The sequence below is a fragment of the Schistocerca americana genome, chromosome 1 (assembly GCF_021461395.2).
Source record: "Schistocerca americana isolate TAMUIC-IGC-003095 chromosome 1, iqSchAmer2.1, whole genome shotgun sequence".
Lineage (NCBI taxonomy): Eukaryota > Metazoa > Arthropoda > Insecta > Orthoptera > Acrididae > Schistocerca > Schistocerca americana.
The window spans coordinates 286,765,964-286,791,240 of record NC_060119.1 but is presented as its reverse complement, the minus strand read 5'-3'; the positions used below and the strand labels follow the sequence as shown (position 1 = coordinate 286,791,240).

At 45.0% G+C, this 25,277-nt stretch overlaps 1 protein-coding gene across 2 annotated transcripts in view; it reads left to right on the top strand.

The window, feature by feature from the left end:
- The window catches only part of LOC124594509 (nuclear receptor-binding protein homolog), a 423,006-nt gene that overhangs the window by 159,523 nt on the left and 238,206 nt on the right, over nt 1–25,277 (top strand). The window lies entirely within an intron of this gene.

Genomic DNA, 25,277 nt, shown 5'->3' with positions numbered 1-25,277 from the left:
CTTTGGAAAGGGAAGGCCGATTGCCTCCGCAGTCTTCCTACAACCCGACCGTGTTCGCCGTGTTGTCGAAGTGGCGTTAATCTCTAACATGCAGTTCTTTTGCGCTCTCTTATACATGCATACACAAACTTAAGGCTAGCAGTTGCAGTCATACGGCTGTGGGTGTGACTGGTAACGTGTGGAAGCACATAGAACTGGCCTCCTGGCGGTGTGTGTGTGTGTGTGTGTGTGTGTGTGTGTGTGTGTGTGTGTGTGTGTGTGTAGGCAGCTGCGCGGCCTTACTGCCCTAGTGGTCGGCTTAAAGGCAGGCAGGGAGCCAGCGTGCGGGGGCATCTCTGCCCTTGGCCGAGTGCGCGCAGACAGCTGCCAAGCCCAGCGGGGCTGCGTCCTGCCGACTGATTAATTGGTCCAGCCCGTCTACGAAGATGCCGTTAAACGCTGCAACACCCGGAATGTCCTCACAGTGGAACGCCTATAATAATTCGCGGACTTGGCGTCCAGACGAAACTGGACGAAAAGGTTGCCGCTACTGGTGGTCATGGTCTGCGCATCTCGAACGCTTCCAAAGCCACAGGCGCAGCGCCGACGCGGACTCCCCAGACTTAGTCCGAGACTGCCATCCTCTCTCTCTCTCTCTCTCTCTCTCTCTCTCTCCTCGTCCTTCTCTCTCCTCGTCCTTCTCTCTCCTCGTCCTTCTCTCTCCTCGTCCTTCTCTCTCCTCGTCCTTCTCTCTCCTCGTCCTTCTCTCTCCTCGTCCTTCTCTCTCCTCGTCCTTCTCTCTCCTCGTCCTTCTCTCTCCTCGTCCTTCTCTCTCTGCTCTCCGCCGCCCATGCCTCGGGCAACCGTGAACTATATTCTGAATAAAATTACTTGATCGTTGACACTTCACGCCTTGGAGCTGGTTTGCTCCAGAGCACTTAACGTCACGTCCGGAACTTTTGTCATAACCAAACTGCCGCAACAGTTCGTCAGTACACTTTCAATTCCAATTTGGCTATCTTTTAAAGAAGCTCTCTCTCTCTCTTTCTCTCTCTCTCTCTATCTCTCTATCTCTCTATCTCTTTCTCCTTTTTCCCCCTCTTTCCTCTCTTTCTTTGGTTTCAGCTTTGTGTGTGGCAGCATCCCCCCCCCCCTCCCCCAAATAATCACTGAGATATTGAGCTTAGGAAGGGGAGACGATTTGGTATTGTCCATTGTAGAGGTTTAGAGTAAGTTAGTCCAGAAAATCGTAGGTTGTTGTTTATTAGTGTTAAATTTTTTACGAAACGCGTACTCAGTGTTGCTGAGAAAGTAATTACACACGCTATTTTTCCACGTAACTGCGAAACAGGACGTGTGTGTCCTGTCGCTACCAATCCTTGTCCTGGTAGCGGAGCCAGTGCATCAGTGTGAATCACCTCCTCATCGTCCTCAAAATGTCTTCCACGAATGGCATCTTACAATGGCCCAAACATCAGCTCGCTGCAACTCGTCAGTTGTCAGCCGTTGATGGCCTCCCCGACCGCTGCAAATCGTGGGGCACCGCCGAACCTCCCCCTGACCACCTCACACTCCATGCCCAGCGACTAACTGTACTTCTGTCTACATCAGATGCTCCATAGACTTTGCACAAGCGTTTGGGAATATTCCCCACAGTTTCTTTCCCTGCAGTGACAAATTCAATGACGGCAAGCTACTTGTAACGTACATCACCTACAGACGCATTTTGAAACTGTACTGCAGCTACGAAGTTTATCGGACGTAACGGAAACTTGGCGCGCTCACTCAGGAAACTTCAAGTAATACATACGTAACGTTTCACATTCGTAGCATTGTTTTCGGCTAGGAAACAAAAATGGGATGCATTACTTTCTGGGCAACCCTCGTATTTATTCTTTACTGTACAGACTTTATTTCTTAACATTTATTTGTTAACTGCCCTTTGAATACAAGTTCATTATGGTATTCTGTTCAATATGTGGAGGTAATTAATTACACAATTTTATTCCTTGGTAGAAATTGCTGTTTCGAGTGAGAAACAGTTACTGGTTGTCGTTTCTTGGCGTGATCATTAGTTGTACTACAGTAATAGATAGGAGCTACAGACATATTTTAAGAGTACTGTACGGTAAGGCATTTGGATGTGGGTGATCGGTATCTGGACGGCGGGTTTCTGGGTCGGTTCAGTGTCCGGGCGCGGGCGGCCTGTAGCGTTATCTTCCTTCCGGCGGCAGACTGCAGACGACACGCTGCCTGCATCCTCGCATCGCTTCCCGTTCTGGCAGAGCCGGAAGATCTCTGCTAGTCGCCGTAGTGTCGGCGCAAAGTCGCTGAAGTTACTGGCTAGTACACAAATCTACGCGTCACGGCACCGATTTGCCTTGGTATTTTGGCAACTGATCAATTGTCGTAGGTACACCGCATTTTTTCGTATGCTCGCTTTGAAGCGGCTCTCTTGGGAAACAACAGAACCACTTACGACGGAATTGTCAACGTAGGTAGCGCAATTGCTGACATACACCTCAGCTGATAAATTGAAAGAGACCATCTCTAAGTTCTTTCTTCCTCTTGTCACCCTCTTTTTGCCTTAAAAGTGACATACATTTGAGTCCAGAAAACGAAAGCCAGATGGTGTTGTGGTGAATAAATACACTAGGCATGTAATGCGTCAACCGAAAATTAACTCCTTTCACAGTTTTGAGCAATGTTTGATCGATGGCTGACCAGCCAAGTATTTGGAACTTCCTCAGGTATGCTTCAAATTCACGAACTATTGTTTATCGGTAAATTCATGTTTCGGTTGGCTTCCATATTGAAGTCTCGACCCTTCCATCCCCACACCCTTACTAGTTGGTAACGTATAAATCTACACGCTTTTTTTCCCGCTGTTGTTGTATTCTATTTTTTGGGAAGGGGGAACGATTGTCGACGACATTGGTTTCGTTTCCTCGACCCACTGGTAACATGGTGTTTTGACATTAAACAAATTTTTATTATTGTTACTGCTGAGGAACACTGTTAGATTTTCGATCGCCCGCTTCTGCAAAATTATTCTGATTACATTATGTCAAGTTCCTAGTTCCCACTGGCCAAACTGTTATGAAACTTTTGCGAAGTTCCACCTGAATTGTGAACAGAAAACAAACGATATATCTATTCTGGCCACGTGCATTGGAGTAAGGTTTAAGTATCTTAAAGGAGTTGGATAAGGATTTATTGAAGAGGAAGAAGTACTATTTATTGGGCGAAATGGCTCATTACATTAGACATACAGACTGATCCACAGTTGAAGTCCTAGTCATGGTACGCACCAAAATTAACAAATGTGAGCGTGAGATTTAGTTTTACAGAGTTCTTTTAGCGTATTACTTGGGTTGTTAAGAGTTCATCCAATGGCACTGACGAAATATGAGTACGACGGCCGCTGTTCGTGTCAGTTGAAAAACACGAACTCGGCTAAAAACAGCGGTTGTCAGTGATTCTGTGGGTAGCAGGAACAGCCCTCGACAATTATCTTATTCGACGCCTATTTACAAACTTTTCCTAGGTATCGGAGATCTCACAGATGACCGTTACACGTAGTATTGAATACCCATAGAAAAAGAGAGATGGGGAAGGAGAGAATGGAGAGGGAGGCAGTTTAAGTTAAAACTTCTGATCTGTGTCAAAGAGAGACGGCCAACTGTTATTAATGAAACTTTTTTAAGGAAAATCTCTGTTTTGTTGCAGTGACACATAGTGAACAGGTTATACTGTTCCACCAATATGTGGTGTTTCGCTCTTAGTCATGGCATATCTTCGTACGAATATGCACTGCATTGCGGGAAGAAACAGTGATGAAAAGAGGATGGGTCCAGAGACCACAGTGCAAAGGAAATCGTGGTACCGAAGAACACTTGAGGTTAACATGCGGTGACGACCGCGTCACCGGAAAGTGTTGAGGATATCTGGTGCTCGTTGACATTTACGTCACGCACACTCAGGAAATACGCACGCCCAGTGCCGTAGAAATTCGAAATGCAGGGTGTGTTTTTCCGAGTACTGCCTGAATGTATGTTGCCGTTACGAAAGTGTGCAGAGGCCGTATGCCAACAGCGACTGGTGGAAGTTGTCATGAGGTATAGTCCAGTAGACGAAGGAAAATTAGAGGAAAAAATTCGTATAGTCTCAGTTTTTTGTACAGTTCTAGTGGGAACTGTGATAAATAACATGTTAGAAATTCTGAACAGTAGGCTGTGAGCATTGGTGTGTGTGTGTGTGTGTGTGTGTGTGTGGGGGGGGGGGGGGGGGAGGGGAGAGGGCGTTTTTAAAGGCCAGTTTCTTATATTTATGTCGATTATCTCGAAAACAGCAGCATGTAGCGAAAATGTTTCCCAGTACAAAATTAACTAACATTAAATTTCCTACAGAAACATCAGTTTTTTTCTTCAGGACTAGTAGTTTCTGCGTTGCAAGAGATAGAAAAAATTGCAGTTCATTAAAAATAGTCTTTTAATGGTATTAAATTGTTTATTCTTAAAAAATTGGGTTACGAACAAATATTAAATTTGTGTACAACACCTACGTGCCGTAGAACCGTATTAAGGAATAAATTGTGTTCTGGGGTTGTAAAAGGGTGGAAAGGGGAGGGGAGGGATTGGAGGTTAGAAGCATGAGGGGGAAGATAGGTTGCGTGATTATAATCATGCACTGCCCTCCTTCATGGGTCTGCAGAATGAAGAGCGGGCAGACAATTCCCCCTTCTCTGTACCTTAAGAAGTCGCAAAAGGCAACTACAGGTTGTTTTCGAAGGTATGCCAATCTTCCCGCAGCGCGCTCATAGTTGCACAGGCGGCCCAGTGCGCAAACATGCCCACAGTTCTTTCTTTTCTACAAAGTGCCGTAACACTAGATGGAATAAACATCAGAGTTACTAACAATACTGATGCAAGAAACGCGTATGGACAGAATTGACGTAAATTTCTGCACATAATGCTACACTGCTTAAAGGGAAATTGATTCTTGTCATCGGGCAGCTGTAGCGCTGTACCGGAAAAGGCACCTTTTTCCATCACGAGCGCTTCTCGCTTTTCAGTTTAGACAGAGTACACTGCCCCAGCTTTTCACGCCCTGTTCTCCCATGTGAACTAACAAAAAAACCTCAGTGAGCTTTTGTTTATAGAGTGAAGTTTCTTTGTTTTGAGTGATTATTTCTGGTAGTTAGTGTGCTGTTATATAAAGAAAAGCTCAACTGTTGGAGCTGTAATTTGCCTACCATACTGGAGAGCCAGCGCTAATTGTACCCTGCCGTCAATATGTATGAGAGTTTCAAATGCATCAACTCAGCCTTCGCCCTCCCAACATCCGAAGAGCCCCAGAGGCCTAAATTGGCGCCATTTGTAACAGGAGATCATATAGGTGTTACAGAACTTTAGATATTTCAACACAAATCAAGTAATTCTTTACAGCAGATTTCTGTTCTAGATTTAAGAAAGATAAATCCTATCCCGTCGGACATTGTCAGCCATATTGCAAGATATTCTGTGGATATGTAGTAAGTGGCCCCACTTCGTGCAGCCCTCTCTCAAGGTGCCAGCAATTCATGAATGCAAGAGATTCACGCAGCCTACCAATAACACAAAGGTGGAAAAGAGCAGTAACTTTCTGGTCTTTTATTAATTCACCACCAAGTGACAACACGGGTACACGGCTCCAACTGGATTCATGAATGCCTGCCAGAAAGGTCATAGACCAGGGAAAATCAGCGAGTAAAACAGAAGTGATATCGGACGTTCGACAGGAAAATGTTACAGCCCCCCCCCCCCCCCTGCTGTTCGCAATCTATGTAAACGCTGTAGGAGACTATCTGAGGAGCCCTGTTAGATTGTTTGCAGATGATGCTGTCATTTACCATCTGTTAAAGTCATCAGAATATCAAAACCGGTTGCAAAAGGACTTACGCGCGATATATTTCTGGTGCGAAAAGTGGCAGTTGCCTCTGAATAAGGAAAGGTGTGAAGTCATCTACATAAGTACAATAAGAAATTCGTTAACTTTCGGTTACACGATAAATAACACAAATATAATGGCTTTCAATTCAGCTAAATACCCGACAACTACAATTATGAACAAGTTCGTGGGCTCATAGACTGTAGCCCATCAATCGAATTGATAATACAGCGTAAATCATGTCCAGTATTCCAAACGATTCAGGTTTTCCATTTTCTTGACATACAGTGTGTGAAACAATACCGAATACTGGTAAAATTAAAATATAGGCCAACCCTGGAGCTTGGTCTCGTGGAAAGATACCTCCGATCAGCCCTACATCGCAAGGTCCGCGATGTCTCAAGTTCTGAATGGTCTGTCTTGAACGCGCCAAATAAGCTCCGCATGGTCAAGTCGTCCACGGCCGTATGGAACTCATCCTTGGGGGGCACGCGTAGGGACTCAATTGTTCTCTGCCGTCTCCGAATTGGACATACGCGGTTGACCCACAGCTATCTCCTTCGTCGTGAGAACCCGCCCAAGTGTCGCTGTGATGCAGGGCTGACAGTGGTCAATCTTCTGATGGACTGCCCCCTTTTAGCCCCCTTGCGGCAGTCCTTTAATTTACCAGCTGCACTTCCTCTGATTCTAGGTGACGATGCCTCTATAGCTGACTCAATTTTACGTTTTATTCGTGCAGCTGGGTTTTATCACTCGCTCTAGTGTGGGCACTCTCGCATGATTTCTCAGGCTACACGCACTCCAGCGACTTTTAATTGTGACGTGGATACCAAAATAGTGTCTTTTATGGTAACAAGTTGTGTTGGTACCTATATCAACGCTTTCCAGCTGGAGGTTCTTCGTCTGTCGTTGAGTGGTTGATCTTTTACCTGATCCATCAACCATTGTAGTCTGTTTTACTCTAGTCAACTATTTGCTCTGCTCCCTTTAAGTGTCCTGTATTTTGCGTTACTGCGGTGTTCATTTTAGCTGTGTACCCCTTGGTGTTTCCTCCGTCTGGGTGCAGAGGTTACACTTTTATTGTATAGGCCTTTTACAGGTATGTCTGTTTGGAACAGGGGACTGATGACCTTGATGTTTAGCCCCCATCAAACCCCAAAGCCAACCAACCAAAATATACTTATGGGTGACGAAAGAGTCAGAGTAAGTGTTGATGTAAAATAGGATAACCTCCTCCTGCGAGGTCAGTTAATAGTACGGTGATAGCAATGTTGTTGGGAAGGCAAACCGAAGATGGAGTTTTATTGCCAAAACGCTTAGAAGATGCAACAGTTCTACTAAGAGACTGCCTGCACTAAGCTTTACCCATCTTGTGGTAGAGTACTGTTGTGCGGTAGGGGATCTTTGCTAGATTGACGGAGGGCATCGAAAGAGTTCATAGAAGGGCAGCTTGCTTTATATTACCACGAAATACGGAAGTGTGTGTGTCACGGATGAGATAACCGTTGGGGTGGCAATATCATTAAAATTAAGGCGTTTTTCGTTGCGGCGAGATCTTTTCACGAAATTTCAATCACCAACTATCTCCTCTGAATACGAAAATATTTTATTGTCGCCAATGTACATAAGGAGAAATGATTACCTTAATGAAATAAGAGATCTCGGAACTCGTATGTAAAAATTGAAATGTTTATTTCTTCCCTCACGTTGTTAGAAAGTGGACGGTAGAGAAATCCTCTGAAGGGGTTCGAAGAACCTGCTGCCAGGCACTTGTGAATTGCAGAGTAATCTTGCAGTTGCAGATATAGATAGAGATTTATGGTAGGCTGTCAACGAAAAACAGCCAAAAGGTGCCACATTCACCAATCAAACACCTTTACCACAGACACTGTACAGGTCGCTAACAAAAGTACATTTAACAAATCAAGCACTTCACTCACTCATAGTTTATAGGAACATACTTTACATTGTTCACTTAATAACTACAAATAAGTACTTGATTAATAAACTGAAAATAACTCCACTGTACAAAACTTAACTCATTGGAGTTATTTTGTTTACTTGTACAAGAGAACAAAACAGGATATACTGGGGAGATAAAAGGCTGTCTGTAAACAGAAAAATGAGCAGCGCTCATGGTGGGGAAGTTGACTTTCCTGGAAGAGCGCTGCAGCTGCCATACAAGATGACGAAGGACCAATTTCCCCCTCCAGCAATGTAGAACGGTGTGCAGAATTTGCCCGTATGCGTTTCTTCCATTAAGTATGATCAGTAATTCATGTATGTATTCCATGAAGTGTTAAAGCACTTCCGGGAAAATAAAAAAAAAAACTCTTGCAGGAGTGGTCTGCAGGCTGCGTCGCCAATGATTTCGTAAGGTGTGCTGCGGAAGGGGCAGTATAACTTTGGGAAAGACCCTGTAGCTTCTTCTTGTGCCGTGGTGGGGTGGGTAGGGAGGAATTGCCTGCTCGCTCTTCATGTCGCAGGAGGGAAGTGCATGACCACAATCTGGCAACCCACCTTCTCACACCCATCTAACATTCTCCTGTTACACCCCCAGAACACAATTTTACCCTTAGTACGGTTCCATTGCACTTACATGTGGTACAAATACTTCCTTCAATTCATTTAACAATTTACATTAATTAAAACACTATTTTTAATAATCAACTGTAACGCGGAAAATACTTGTCCCAGGAAAAAAATGAATAGGTCTTTTTTTTTGTAGGAAATTTAATGTAGTTTAAATTTGTGCTGGGAAACGTTTTCGCTATAAGCCGCTGTCTTTCGAGAGCTTCAAGAGAAACACAACAATGACCTTCGTGCGCCCCTCCACCCTTTTCCCACCAACCCACGCCCATAACCCACCGAACAGGATTTTTGCTATGTTGTTCATGACACTTCCATACTGGGTGGTTAATAATGACTCGGCAATTAAGATTATAACGCTGCTTCTGTCCTCATCTGTCCATTTCTAATAAGTGACCAATAAATAAACGAGAACGCTGCGTCTTCACTGTAAAATTTCTGCGATAATTGTTGCCCTTTAAGTTTGCACTCTTGACCTCTGTAACTACGTAGGTTTTATTTTATGTGAAAAGGCTAATTTTTGAAGAAAGGCGAAAGCTTCCCATTACGTGTATCCACTACGTGTTAATGCATTTGCTTTCAGTGGTGAACCAGATTTAGTAGCCTTACTTTCCATCTCAAACTATCAAATAAAAATGGTTTGTAAGATCCCATTAAAGCACTTTCCTGTGCAGAGTGAACCGAAAGACCATTTTACCTCAAATTAGACGAATTTAGAAAAGGGTCAGAATTAAACATAATATAAGATAGAAAGAGAGAATCTGAGCTGCTAAAAACCATCACCAAGCGGAATTGTACAAGTTGTGTAGAAAATGGATTCCTCAGTCCAAAGAGACGCGGTTTTTATGGACGGAGAAAAGCATCAAATTATCTCACTGTACCATATTTGCATTTTCGTTATGAGCACAGTCTGCTCGTAAGTTTTGCAACGTCGTGCGATAAAGATTCTTTGTGAGACACTGGGTTACAATGTAGGATACTGGTGACCTGTGGCGGGTCACATACAGACCGCAGTCGCACAGGTGACAGAATGTGTTACAAATGGTTCTTTCAAGGTTTTGGCGATCTTTCGGCAGGCTCTGTCCGTAGTAAAACCTTGTGAGTCGTTATGCTGCGTTGTATGCCTCTTCAAAAGACTCATGGTGTCCCCATGAGGCTGAAGATCACTGAAGAAATTCCAGCTGAGCGGTCGAAACTAGAGGAGTTTTACGAGGTCTATGACGCGGCCTAAGAACTCCGAAGGCTTTTTCATCTATGACCATGACCACGAAAGCTAGCACACTTGTCTCTCTGTCTCTCCTCACAACGAAAGTGTAAATATGGTACAGTGAGGTAATTCGATGCTTTTCCCCGTATATGAACACCGCGTCTCTTTGGATGAGGAATTCATTTTCTGCACTGCTTGCACAGGTAATGTTGGCCCCTAGTTCGCCAGTACTGCGTCGAAGGAGAATAACGATTCCGCAAGAAGACGTATGGCTGACATTTCTTGAGCGACGAAATCCAACGACATCTGTAAGAAGACTGCCTGCATAGCTTCCAGTTGCCTGAATAGGTATACTCAGAAGCTGATTGTGAACGTTCAGAGCAGTTGGTTTGTATCTCAGACGTCGGGCAGCTTGTGGGCAGCTCATGGCAGTAAACTGAATTCCGTTTATGCAACATCTAGTTTGGATCATGACTAAATCGAGTAAAGGTGTATTCACGGGTAACCCTGCTCCATTTCGCAGAAACCTCTTGGAGAGGGACCACTAGCGAGGTGATAGGGTTCTACTTTGTAAAGGCTTCATGTTAAATGGACACTCAGAGCTTCACATTTTATTTAATCGTCAATGAATATTTTTTGATATTAGTTAGTACAGAGGCAACGTAATAAGTCCACATACGCGACCTTTCATGACTGATGTTAATGAAGACAAGAGGACTAGTAAGATTACCACTCCGACAGCTCATATTTCGACCGTATTTCTTACTTGAAGTCAATAGTAGAAATAAAAGCGTTAATTTGCATCGAACTGCTCTCCTTGGTGAATTTTTTGCACATAAAGATAATTCACCACATGGAGTGGAGAGCGAGGTCTCCTAACCGGAATTCTATAGAAATTTTCGGTATGTACGGGATGATCCGAAGAAACATTTACAAACTGACGTGGCACATCGACCATACAAGGATCAGTAATCACGTAGGCACTAGGGGTCGCAAAGGCTATCCGGGGACCCTAAATGGCTTTGGAGTTGTTTCGTCACTTTCTAAAAATTGACGCCTACTGCAGGAGATGCTAAAAGTTCCGTCCGGATACATTGAGAAACGCCTCACATCACTTCCACATTGAATGGCGCCCCTCTCAAAGGTACCTGCTATATCTCGAAGACATCCTGCTGCCGCAACTATCCTGTCCAGTAGGCCCTATGACGATGTAATACTTGTTTAGTGCTCAAGGCCATTACGATGCTACCACAGGAAAAAATCGATTGGGGACAGACCGATCGGGTGACCGTGGTGGTGATGTGACTGGCCCACCGCGACCAATCCAACGAACGGGAGAAAAGTTGCCTGCAGACATGCGCTGATTGCTGAACTGCTTGTGGGCTCGTCCTGCTGAGGTTGAATGCGGCGACGAATAGGCATAGGAAAGTAATTCAGCATGTCCTGCGGAACCTCTTGCAGGAATATGAGACAAGTGCGACCATGACGTCGGTCCGGGAGAACGTACGACCCAATTAAACGCGACGGCCTCTCGTGGCGTTTGCGATCCCTGCTTCCTATCTGATTACTGTGATACGAACTGAAACCCAGGGCTCTTTCAGCCCTCCGTTCAGTATGTTATCAGGATTGGATAGTGGTTTTAAATATCCTAGTAAAGTACGTGACACATCGCTATCAGTCTCTCATATTTGCTAGCGGTAGCTTTATCCCGTATTCGGTTTTGAAACTTTCCTAACTGCTCATCTCATGATGAAGTTTTCTCTTAATATGCAACGTTTCCACGGGACAGAGAAGTGCTCTTATCATTCAGGTTAGTGGCAGTTTCACGTAATATAAGCTATATAATCAAGATGTGGTGTCGGGTCGCCCCTGCTGGTTGCCAACTGCTCTGGGAGGAAGGGCCGGAAACTGGCGTGCGGGTTGGCAGGCGCCGACTCGCTGGCCTGACGTGTCCTTGGAAGCGCCTGCGGTACTGGCGCCGTGGCGATGGCCTTTACCGATGTGGCTCTGCGACGCTCCCCTACAAGGCCCGCATACCAACTGCGTGAATCGGCCGCCGGGCGGGCACATCAAGTACGATTTATAAAGGGGTGGACGAAATACTGTGAGTACCACATACTGAGTGTACAGTATTATCTCTGACATAAAAACTGTCTTATTCCTCCTGGCGATAAACCCTGAATGGTATCATCGGGACTTTTTTATCGGTCTTTGGAAAGCCGCAGCTCCAAATTTTTCGAGGTGTAATGGAGGTGAGTTATTACTGTTTGATTTTTGTTGCGTTACGAAGCGCGACAGCTAGATATCAGTGAATTCAAGCGAATTTACAGGCTAAAGAAGACATTACTTGAAATTAACAGAGAGGAGACTGTCAATTAACAGTTGATCTGTTACGCTTTCACTAGTTTTGGATCAGCAGTCTTACGGCAGAGTATCGGACTACGGAGCTACGACAAAGGACTGTCACATTTTTTACATACATAAACACTGTCCAACAAGGAATGAGATGTTCGGATAAGTATTAAACCGTCCTGATTAACGCCGCCGGACTGACTCATTTTGTAGAATGTAAAATCAAACAGAATAGGGCGACTTTCTGGATCAGTTTGTTATTCTCTTGCACCAGCTCCACTCCCGCGTGCGCGCTAGTTTCTTTCCTTGTGTGTGTGTGTGTGTGTGTGTGTGTGTGTGTGTGTGTATATTTAACAAGAATATGCTGGATATCGCCCACGGCTTAACTGCTGCGGCAGTACCGTCTTCCTGGTTAATAACTTGATTTGTTTCTTGAAGTGCGATAAGAGTTCCCATTACTTCTCGACTCACTTAGAGATATGGTAGGATCTGCGACGGACGCGCAACAACGAAACCAACAAACACCAGTCGTAGAAAACAGAAAAGTGTACCAGCTCAGGAGGACACGTCGCGCTTCTGTTTACTACACTGCTGACATCACTGCAGCGGAAGTTGCATCTTCCATTAGAGTACCCAGATGTTCCCGCTCCGTATTTGGAGATGGAAAACAAATGGAGTGTAGACCATTAGTGACCTTATCTAAATATCTGCGAGTTTGAATATGTAAATAAACGGAGCGCAGTTGGAATACTTGGTGCAGCAGACCATAGGGAGTCGTTTCAAGAAATAAGAATACAGTATTGAGGAGTAAGGGCTTGAGGAGGGGAGGGCGCAGCCTCAGTTTATATGACGGATAATGGAGTATCCAGTATCTAGCGTTAGCTCGCTGGAACGACGTGACCTCATGATTAATACTGGTTCACATTCCGTAATACTGAGTTTCAAATCCCAGCTAAGCCGTCCACATTCATGAGTTTTCTATCGTTCCTCTAACTCCTTTCAAGCGGCGGGATGCTTTCTGTTAAAACCCCAAGACCGATTTCTTGCACGTCTGGGGTTTTGCTGTATCAATGACGTCAACAAAGGAAAATTAAGGTCTGGTTTTGGTAACTTGTAGTTCGTGTGCCGGGTACCGGACGCAGCGATGTCTTCAGAGCTCATCATCCGAAACAGAATTTTGCGATCGGTCGAACATAATCTCTTGCAAGCCACTACTCCTCCCACTCCGCCATCACGTCAGTCAAGTTTTCATCCCCTGACCTCGGTGCTACTTGAGAGTCGAGATTAAGTATATTCACAATTACATTCAGCATTTATATCCCACCGAGAAAGGAGGGAAGTCCTGTTATGTTGTATTAAAACAGAGGTTTAAATCCACGAAAGTTCTGCTTTTTACACTAAGACCTTTTACAGTTAATCGTAAAGACAAAGGATGCAAATCCTTTACTCTTACTCCACACGACCAATGACATTTTAAGGATATTGACATGCTTAACTGTCTAACTAATATCTTGCAAGACTCATGGAGTTAGCATTGGCACAGGCTCGTTGTCACGTTCGATCTAGCGCCCTAATTAGAGTGCGAAGAAACAAAAAAATACATTCTCACAACTCAACGTAAACTTCTGCAGCAGCGTCCGGCACTCAACAAAAACATCACTGTATGCCCACGAGTGGTTAGACACCGTGGCTCTTGTTTGATATTTCGGCCAGGACAAGTGATTTCATAGGATTTAAATTACCACCTAATCACTCAGGTAAGTCCTCCGTAAACTTCTTGGCAGCCATCGATGAAACACACTGCCCATCAACATGATGTGTTGGGAGCCACCGTATAAAAATTGCCGTTGAACATGTAAGCAGCCCTGATGGTGACTGAAAAGCTACATGCAAGAAGCGAAAATCAGACCTTCGGCTCCCACTGTCCTTCTCCAGTGCTTAATTCTGTATGGTTTCATAAGTATAGAATGCAGATTCATGTCTTTAGAGGGAAAAATCATCCCTTAACCATGAGACTTTGCTCTGATAGGAATCATCCGGACACACAATCCATCTTTCCTGCATGTGCGGCCTGGATACAGCCCATGATCTAAATCACAAGTCTCCACTGACAGTAAACTAGTAGAAATTTTTGCCTGCAGTGCGCGAATGTTTCAGCATCACAGCAGGGCCGAATAGATTTCCGCATGCAATCGTTTTGTCTATCTAACGTTAGGTGATGAAATGTGTTCAAACGCATTCGGTCCATCCTTCCAACATGTCCTCATTGTCGCTAAGGATTGTGGGATTGTGACAGCAAAGTACTTGCGAATCAGAACACTTCGCGAATGGAACGTAATGTGTAGAACACAACTATCGCATTCTGTGGGACATAGTCGCCGCTTATAGTCCGTGCTCCTAGTAGAGTGATTCCACTCAACCATAAGAGCAAAACGTCGTCGTAAATGTTAATTGCAGAGCTCCGGCCGAAGAAGCGGTTCCCTGAATTTGAAGTACGTGCAATATCTCGCATACACATAACCTACAGTTTTGTTGCGGTTAAAGGCTGACTACGGAGAAGAGCCATTGTGGCTAGCGTCTAGACGCACCTGACATTGAACACACTCTCTCTCTCTCTCTCTCTCTCTCTCTCTCACACACACACACACACACACACACACACACACACACACACACACACACACGTGTCTCTCACTCTCTCTCTCACACACACACACACACACACACACACACACACACACACACGCACAAACCGCTTGTTATGTCTTCATTACATGTAAATGACAGAATTCAACTGTACATTGTATTCTTGTTTTGTTGCTGTTTTTCTCGAAATAGTGTCCTTTCTTGGGGGGGGGGGGGGTTAAGTTTTTGAAAATAATACTACGTTGATTTCCTGAGCGTTGGACTATGATATTCTACACACTATCGCAGATTTGCCATAATTTTTTTCTCGTTTCCAAAGTAGGTTGTCGGACTGGTTCAGTGACACCAAACATTTCCTATCGTATAGGTCTTCCTGTCGCAGTTTACATTCTGCTTGTTACGCCCTTTGTACGTTCTGTGCGTCTAATACTGTCTTCCTCTAGTAGTCCCCAAACTCATTTGTGGATACGTGTGTGGCGAGCACAGGACTCGGCGCTGTGCAGCTCCCTTTCCTATCCGGCCTGCATACCATCTTTTTCCACGTCCCTCTCGTCCCGATCCTCTTCCTCCCCCCCCCCCCCCCCCCCCCCCCCCCCCCCGTCCACCGCTTCGCTTCTCTTCCCTTCCCTTCCCCTTCTCCCTACCTTTGGGAGTATGTTTCGCGTCTACATCCTGAGACGGACGCTTATAAACCCCCCGAGGTGTGGGCAGTTACCTAAGGTGGGGGTGCCCTCGGGTAGCGGCCCCTCTAGGAGGAATCGCCCCATTGGAGACGCCAGTAATCATGGGGGATAATTTCACAGTGGTTTCTTCTACTTCCACAACTTCTGCCCACAAGAGAAAGCCCGATGAGTCTCAGCCGAGAAAATTCTTCCGTCAGTGCGAATGTTTCTAGTTGTTTCTCGGTTTGACAAAGGTCAAGTCTTCTCCACAGTCAACCATTTCATTATTCAGAAAAGTGTCGACACAGTTCCAGGTCCTGTAAAGTCTTGTTCCCGTTTACGAAATGGCACCTTGCTGTCAGAAACAGGCAGTGCCCTCCAGGCACATAAATTGCTTCGAACTACACTGCTACACACCTTCCCTGTCTGGGTGGAAGCACACCGTGTTTTAAATTCATTGCACAGGGTGGTTTATATAAGATCACTTGACAGATTATCAAATGAGGACATTCAAAATTACCTGTATGAACAGGGAGTAACAGCCGTACATAGAGTAATGAAAGTGGTTGTAAAGGAATTGGTACTGACCACCAATGCGTTAGCTGTGGCAGGGATGCCCATGAGGGTGATTGTTCACCTCCATTGCCTCCTTGCATCAACCGTATGGGCAACCACGCTGCTGCCTCTAGAGATAGCCCTATTTTTAAAGATGAACGCATTATTCAGGAAATTCGAATGAAGGAAAAGGTGTCTATCTTTGCTGCTTGTAAGTTATTCACCGGTAGAAAGCCCATTGTGCTCCAAGCGGGTAAATACAGCACTGCCCTCTCTTCTCCTCGACCTACTAAGGAGGTAGCCACGCAAACTAGCGATCTCACCTTTAGCGCCACGGTCGTTCGATCAGCCAGCCCAGAGATCGCCCGTTCAACCTCCACACTTATCACCCGCTCACTCTAAGGCTCAACCTTCATCGGCTTCTGCTAACTCACAGGCCCCAAAATTAGTTGCCCATACTTACAAAAGAGAGCCTACTCGTGAAGATATTTTACGGATCCATACCTCACAACCATCAACTCATTCTTCATCTCAACCTCCTGCTTCCTAGAAGACTCATAAGAAAAACAGTTCCCCTCCTTCTCCGCCACGGCGTCTCATTTTTGCAGCGCGACCCAGCGGTAGCCACTCTCGGCCGTCTTCGGTGTCGCCGAGACGCACTGCTGGCGGCCGATCAACAAGCCGATCACTGGCGGCAGGAGCTGCCCCCGAACGACCTATGGATCAGGATCTTGTGCCGTTGGCTGAACGCTGTGTTTCATCGTCGGTCGCCGCTCTCAACCGTTGTCGAGTTATCCATTGGAATATCCGCAGAATTCGCTTCATTCGGGATGACTTGTAGATCCTCTTACCATCCTACTCCCCGGTCGTCTTCTGTCTTCAGGAAACAAAGCTACGTCCCCATGATTGCTCTGTTTTCCCTCATTCCCTATCTCCCCTCTGTTGATGGCGCACGGGGGACATAAGTTTCTTCTCCATGATACTATCCATTATCACCCAGTCCCCTCACACAGTTCCTTCCAAGCTTTCGCTGTATGTCTCTTCCTTCTCTCTCTGTATCTTCTGCATTCCATCGTTCACACCAGTGGCGAGAGCCGATCTCCTTCATCTCCTTGGTCCGCTCCCCCCCCCCCCCCCCCACCTTTTTCCTGTTGAGGACTTCAACGCCCATGACCCGCTTTCGGTATCTCTGCGTCCTTGTCAGAGAGGCTCCCTATTGATTGACCTCTTCCATCAGGCGGATCTTATTTGCCCCAACACTGGAGAACCTAAAATTTTGTCTGCCTCCACGTGAACCTGCTTTCATTTGGACCTTTCGGTCGGTACTGTTAAGCTAGCTTGTCGCTTTGAAAGGTTGCTGGTACACACTCGAGTGACCATTTTCCATGTGTCCTTTGATTACAGGCACAACTGCCATCTATGCGCCCAAGACGCTGGAAGTTTCCAAAGGCGATTGGACACACTTCTCCTCTCTAGCAACATCTGATGACCATCAATTTCCTAGCATTGACGATCAGGTCACTCATGTTACGGAAGTTATTCTTACAGCCACGGAACGTTCAGTATATCGTACCTCCCCTTTGCCCGACGGCCCCAAGTTCCTTGGTGGAACGAGACGTGCCGTGACGCAATACGTGAGCGGAGACGTGCTTTTGGCCAACTGTATTTGCTATAAGCAGTTATGTGCGCGATGACGTCGCATCATCCGCAATAGCAAGAAGGAAAACTGGGACTTCTTTACCAGCTGCTGTAATACCTTCACTCCCTCATCAGTTGTTTGGAGTCGAATCCGACGGATATCCGGCACGTCCAGTTTCTTCCCGATCTCTGGGCTAGCTGTCGCACAGGATACCTTAGTGTATCCAGTCGCTATCTCAAACTCAGTGGGTCGATATTTTGCCGAGATTTCGAGCTCTTCTAATTGCCAACTACCCTTTCTCCCGAAGAAACGGCTAGCGGAAGAGCGACCTGTTGCTTTCTCCCCTCAAAATCGCGAAAGCTATAATGTCATTTTATCAACGCGCGAACTGAGACATGCACTCTCTTCCTCTCGCCCTCCTGCTCCAGGACCAGATGGTATCCACGTCCTCTGCTGCATCTATTACACCCTAGTCTGTGCTACCTCCTTCACTTTTATAATCCACTTTGGGTCGACAGTACCTTTCGCAGAAGATGGCGAAAAGCTATCGTCATTGCTGTTCCGAAATCTGAAAAGGACAAACATCTCCCCTCCAGCTATCGCCCAGTCTCTCTCACGAGTAGTGTTTGTGCCATTTAGGTGGGTGGCTGGAGTCCCGAAATTTTTTAACAGCTGCCCAATGCGGTTTCCGAAAGCCTCGTTCTGCAGTTGACCATCGTGTTGCTCTCTCCACTTACATTATGAACAATTTTCGCAGGAAACGCCAAACGGGGAGCTATATTTTCTGATCAGGAGAGGGCATACGACACCTGTTGGAGGACAGGCATCCTCCGCGCTCGGTTCTCTTGGGGCTTTCGTTATCGGCTACCCCTTTACATCTGTGAATTTATGACACCGCGCACATCGGCTACCCCTTTACATCTGTGAATTTATGACACCGCGCACATTTAAGGTGTGGGTGAACACTAGTCTACTATCTCCCTAGAAAATGGGGTGCCACAGAGCTCCGTGCTAAGTGTTGTACTGTTTGCATCGTTATAAATCCAATTATGGATTGTCCCCTTCCCGATGTCACGGGCTCCCTCTTTCTCAACGGACCAGCCTTGTTGAACGACGTCTTCAAGGATGTCTCGATCGCCTCCACTCATGGAGCTTTGAAATCGGCTTCCTATTATCGCCCAGTAAGACCGTCTGCGTTAATTTTTGGCGTCGTACGGAGTTTTCTCCACCTTGCCTACCTCTAAGCCCTATTGACCTTCCGTTCGCTGACGTCAAATTCTTGAGACTTCCATTTGACAGAAAATTGTCCTGGTCTTCACATGTTCAGTATCTTTAGGCTAGTTGTCTGCGATCCCTCAACACACTCCGTGTTCTGGGTGGCACCTCCTGGGGAACGGACCGAGTGGTCCTCCTCCGCCTATATCGCGCCTTAGTGCCCTCGAATTATGGAAACGTAATTTACTTCCTGCACGGTCGTCTATTCTTTGGCGTTTAGATTCCTTCCACCATCGTGAATTACTTTTTACTCTAGCCCCGTGGAGAGCCTTCACGCTGAGACTACTGAACCTCTGCTGTCCAATAGATGAGCTATCCTTCTAAATCGTTATGCTGGTCGTGTCTTCCATGCCTGCTCATCCGACCCATGCCTCTTTATTCCGATGCATCCTAGGATTTAGGGTATGCAGGCTGTCGCTCCTCTCTACTACCATCGGGAGTTCGCTTCCATCAACTGCTACATTCACTTTCCTTCCAATTTCCTAAGACTTTCTTGACAAATGGGCTATGACGCCACGTTGACTTCGCCCCCGGACCTGTCTTTCTTCTCCTTGAACTTCGTCAGCTTCCCAAGGATACTACCCCCCCCCCCTGTAGTTTACCGTCGGGCATTTGCTGCTGTATGAGCACAAAAATGTAGGTTGCTACATTTATTTACACTGACGGCTCCAAGACCACCTTTGATGTCGGGAGTGCCTATATTGTTAGCGACACCCCTGTTAGATTTCGGCTTCCCGACGAGTGTTCGGTTTTTACTGCGCAGCTTTACGCTGTTCTCCAGGCTGTTCAATACAACCGTCGCCATCAGCGGATACAGCATATTATATGCTCGGATCAGCTCAGCTCTCTTCTCAACCTCCAAACTCTTTATCCCGGCCACCCTCTGGTCCACCGGATTCAGGACTGCCTCCACATGCTCCACATGGGCGCATCTCTGTGGCATTCCCCTGGATCCCTGGTCATATTGGTATCCGCGGAAACGAGGCAGCCGATATAGTGACAAAGGCTGCAGAGTCTCTGCCTGGGCCCGCTGTTCGCGTGGTTCCTTTTGCCGATCTAAGAGCGTTTTATGTCGTCGTGTTGCTCTTTTTACACATTGGCCTGCACTCAGGATAATAAACTACGGGACGTAAAACCTCTCCCCTTTGCTTGGACTTGTTCCTCCCGGCCTCGTCTTATGGAGGAGGTAATTTTAACTAGACTCCGGATTGGGCACTGTCTTTTTAGCCATCGACATCTTTTATGTGACGATCTTCCCGAGCTTTGTCCCCACTGCTCTCAACCGTGGACGGTGACACCTTTTACTTCAGTGCCCCTACTTTAATCAGCTATGCGCCCGTTTACAGCTGTCGCCTGACATCTTCCCTTTTAGCAGATGAGACGCTCTCAGCCGATTGCGTCCTTGAGTTTATAAGTGTTAGTGAGATGAGATCGGTCATTTGAAGCTCTTTTAGGGGAAAACAACACCCCTTCAATATCAATTTTCTAAGATTTCCTTCCGTTTTTAGTTTTCCTGATTCTTGAGTTTCGTTCCCATTGCTGCTGATTCAAATTCCTGTTTTTACCCTTCACTAAGCCACAGAATGGGCGCTTATAACCATAGCTGTTTTGCGCCCTAAAACCATAATCCAAAAAAATTCCTGTAGTAGTGTATCCCTCGCCTCGTCCTACTCCCTCTTCATGTGATACAACCGTAGCCAAATAAAGTTGACCCAGCAGGAGGCAGTGTTTTTTCTTTAAGTTTATCCGTGAGGTGGACCTTTCACAGCATTATATAGTTTCGTGTCTGTTCACTCCAGAAATCTAGAAGACTCAGATTTCTTTCCCATTTTTCAACTGTAAGGTATTCGTTCCGTATGATTTGTGGATGGCTTGGTTAATATTCCAGGCGTCTGCAGTCGTGAATTGTTTACTGCCTACGTTCCTTCCTTTTAATTCTTCAATTTTCAAGCCTAAAAAAGCTGTGTCAACAAATTGTTACAGTAGTGTCACCGATGCCTTTATAATGAGTCTTAGTATTGTTCACGCTTCTTGTTGTATATGTGTATCGTCACATATTTAAAGTTTTTTTTTATATTCGTATTGCACATTATAGAAAGTCACAAAATTTCCATGATCATATTTCGGAAGAACGTGATCTTGTGAGAAATTCGTTCTCTCCCTCCCTCCCTCCCTCCCTCCGCTGCCTTCGCATCTCTAGCTTTCCTTTTCGTTTTGAGAGAGTGCGACGATACTGCTAAATTGGTTGGCAACACAACTCCCCAGTTTTATTGGAAGCCGTTAAAATTTCCAATTAATGTTGTGCTGTGATTTTGTGTTCCTTTTATCGGATCTTAATTACATCTATAAAATTTAATGAGGAAAACATAATTGCCGATGCTGAAGGGCTTCAGTGTTAAACAGACGCCACTGAGCGCCAGAAATAACCGAATGCTGTTTATCTCTGGAACAAAAGTCGACGCAGGGAATGTGAGTAGAAAAAGAGATAATTAGATTTGCAGCTGGGAAATCTTCCACGCTTGAGGATGACCTAGTTATTACGTTTGCTCGTATTCTAGGCTAGCACTATGACCGACCCAGAAATCTTCAGCTTGTGCGTTCCTTCACTATCTATTTTATTTACGACAATAGTCATGAAAAGATGCAGGTGTTGAAAAGCGTCCGTCACTGCCTTCTAATGAATAAAAGGAGCAATGGTGCATGAGCGTTATAGTTGGGAAATAGTTTGGGGCGTTGGATTGGTGTATTCTTTACTACGAATGACGGACTACAAAAATTTTACTAAGTGCCATTACTATCGGACAACTAACCTCCCTCTCGAATTGACGCGGTGATTCTTGTCAAAGTGTGCTCGAGTAGTGCCAGACAAGAAGAACTGTTGAGTAGTTACTATGTTGCGTTTCTGAACACCATACATGCAAGCCAGACGTGGCTCATGCTGCACGTGAGTGTCGTGGCCAGTCTTAGGCGACAGAAATTTATCTGTAGAGAATTTATAATGGGAAGAGAAATATAAAAGATGATGATGATGATGATGATGATGATGATAAACAGTTATACAATGGTTTAGATTTGAAGTTCTTCAAATAATTATTTTAAACTTCCTTCTTTCCAATTTTCTTCAACTATTCTGCTATTGTACTTCCAGCCCGACAGCGAAATCACTTCTCGGTGAGACCTCCTATTTAAGTCTAATACAAAATGAATTAACGCATTTGATAGATATTTTACTAATTCCGTATTGATAGTGGAATGGGTATTCATCACTTTCAGTGCGCATTTTGAAAGTTTCGTGCAAGTAACATAATAAAAACGAGCTTCTCGCCAGGCCATGAGGACCCGAGGTATTACAGCCGCCGTGTCACCCCTCTGTCTTGCGGCCTCGTGCGGATGCGGTATGGAGAGGCACGTTGTCAGCATACAGCTCTCCCGGACATTTCGTAGAGTACACGGTTAATTAGCTCCTCGGTTGACATCACGAGGCTGAGTGTACCCCCGTACTATTCCTCATACCAAAGAAAAATCGTTCGCAGTGTCGGCAGACGAACCCGGTTCCTTCGCAAGGCAAGCTGATTACTCAAGTACGTTGGCGGATTGAGTAAAATATTACGTTATGGAAATTGTTTTGTAAATATTGCGATCGCAGTGATCTTTACCAAAATTATGAGAATGACCCACAGGTGTTTTCCGGGGAAATTAGACCAGGTGTGCTTATAACTGATTAGCATGAACTATTGGATTGCGGAAACATGTACAAAGTAGACGGAATTTTCATTGGAAAAGATGTGCGTAGATGACGATACGAAAGTGTCCAGACGTCAGATTTCTCGTAGTACAGGACCGTAAGACCCTTTATGATAATGCACTGCCGCTCTCGACAATCGTAAGCTGCTAATACTTACATTTTTGAGCTACGTTACATTCCAAACCTGAACGATCTCTTAAATTCGATTAATTGTAGGCGCCTGACTTATGGATTATGCAGAGAGTTTATTCGAAGCTATTAATAATAAACAACGGCTAATAAGGAGTGCACCAGTGGTCTGCTCCGCCTCAAATTATCAAGCTGTTGATGCCAGCTCTTTCGAGATGGCCTCCTGATCTCTCTCTTACTGGGGGAATCTATCCAAGTGGTCTTTCGCTGTTCCGTCTACAGTGACATATTCATATCGTGTTTTACACGATTGTTTTAGTTTTACGTTTTGTCCAGTAATGGTAGTTTGAAACAAAACGCAAGTAACCAATTCTTTATACTCCATTAAATTTCCATCCTTCCTTTGTCTCTGATCCAAAAATTCGGGCTGTGAAGTTACCCTGCATATGTCAGTAATAAGGTGTTATAATAGTTGCTAATTTGTGGACAAGGAGCTCATCTGGGCAGTTCGTAAATTGTGTTGCTCAGAAAGCACTGTTGTGAGAATACTTCGGGAATGCTGTAAGCGATGAGATCTTAGGATCTCAGTAGATTTCTGTAAACATTTTCCTCGTAAAAGGCAGGATGGGAAAAAGCCTACGCTTCTTATTCAGTTTCTCATTCTTCATCTATTTAAAATGATGCAAACAGTGCAGATAACGCTTACACTCCACATTGTTCTATTCAGCATCGCTCATCAGTGATGTCAGATTATATGGGCCCAATTGATACCGATCTCAAAGAGGCACTCCTTTGAAAGATATCAAAATAGTTATCATCTAATAGGACAACTGCAGTAGGGAAAACTTTCCTTGCTTGTCGGATTTAATATTTGTAGTGAGGAAAGACGAAGTCGATATTCGTCTTTTTTGCATCTGAGCGAAATGAGAACTGATCTTCCATTGTTTACGAGAAAATTATTGATTGCGGAAGATGTTTCAGATGGCCATATAACTTTGGTCAAGCGCACGATGACGCCAACGTTGTGCTCATTTCGTGTTTGATAAAAAGATTTAAGTTTTCAGACATGTTGTGCGGCATCTCCTCGGTTGAGGAGCGGATGTGTGACTTCCAAGCATTTCTGAGAATAACGCTAGTCATTTACGCAGTGACGACAGCGCCAGTTAACTGACGAAGGAGTTGTTCACAGAAACGAAAATTTCAGTACTCACTCGAAAACCTTGAATACCGTGGTAGAAATTTCTGTCTGCCAATGCTGTGAACGTGGTATTTTGTCTTCCAACAACAGCGTATGTTTTCGTATTCTTTCGAACAACCTTAGCTCGTAGTCATTAAACCAGTGTGATCTTATGTTGGGATGCTTTAAACAACGGAAGAAGCCATCCCAGTTACAAAATTATTGTTGTTATATGTGTTTGGTTCTATTATATCCCTGTGTCCCTTACTTTGGAATATTTGATGTACGATGTTCATAGCAAATAGATGTCAGTATCATTGTCTGAGTAAGATCTTTGATCGTATTAATAGTATCGATGCGTTGGATTTTTCTTTTTTCTATATTGTCAGCCAGGATGTTACTACGTGGATGTTACACGACATATCCAGGGTTTCGGGTTTCAGTTTTCAGACGGTTCTACGATTTGTCTTGTCTTTGCAACCTATTCACAGCTAGCAATGATTTTTGTATGAGGAAAATGCCAACTGGTGCCGTGTTTCGGGTTCAGCGTTGAACTGCAAGTCTCAGATGACTGTACGTGTTAAAGGTAGTTTAGAGGTCAGAAAAAGCTCAAGAGCAAGCCATCTCCAACAGGACAAAATTAAGCAAGGCGCCGCTGCGCTCAAAACAATCTTACCTATATTGCTATCTATGGCTAAATATATTGATCTCCGTATAAGGCTGCCGTATGATACTGAGATGCGCTTGGAACATATCCGCCTAAATAAACAATAAAACACAACCGACCACGATATTATTGCAATTGACGGCCCGTGCCTCTAATGGCAAATACGCGGTGAATTTAGAGTAAACAAGTACAGTGGCGAGTTCAGAAAACACACCAAATTGTGAATGATTACAAGACAGTTGTGCATATACTATCAAATGGGTCATCGTGTACTCCTGTAATATCAGGATAAAAACTCACAAGCTGGCCGAAGCGTCCCCACTCCCAGGCGCAATAATATTGTGTTCGACTTAATACAGCCGTGTAGCAAATGTAACTCCATCTTGCGCTCGGGAGCCTGGGACAGTGGCTGATCGATGAAATGTAAAAATACTGTACACATGCTCATGAAGTTCGGGTATTTACAGAACCAGATACGACTGTTAGTGCCTTGTCTTATACATGCACTAGTGGTACTTAGTGTCATTCATGTGACAGGCCTGAAGATAAATTGATTGGGACATCGAAACTCGTTGCCTAATACACATTGTCAAAATAACGGCTGTTGGAACAGTATTCTTAAAATACAGCTGTGGTATCGTGTAGTAAGCCTTTCTCACAACTTACTGCGGCTGCTTGAGACGAGGCACACGAAAAAAATCATTAACTCCGCTGCTTCCTGCGTTCA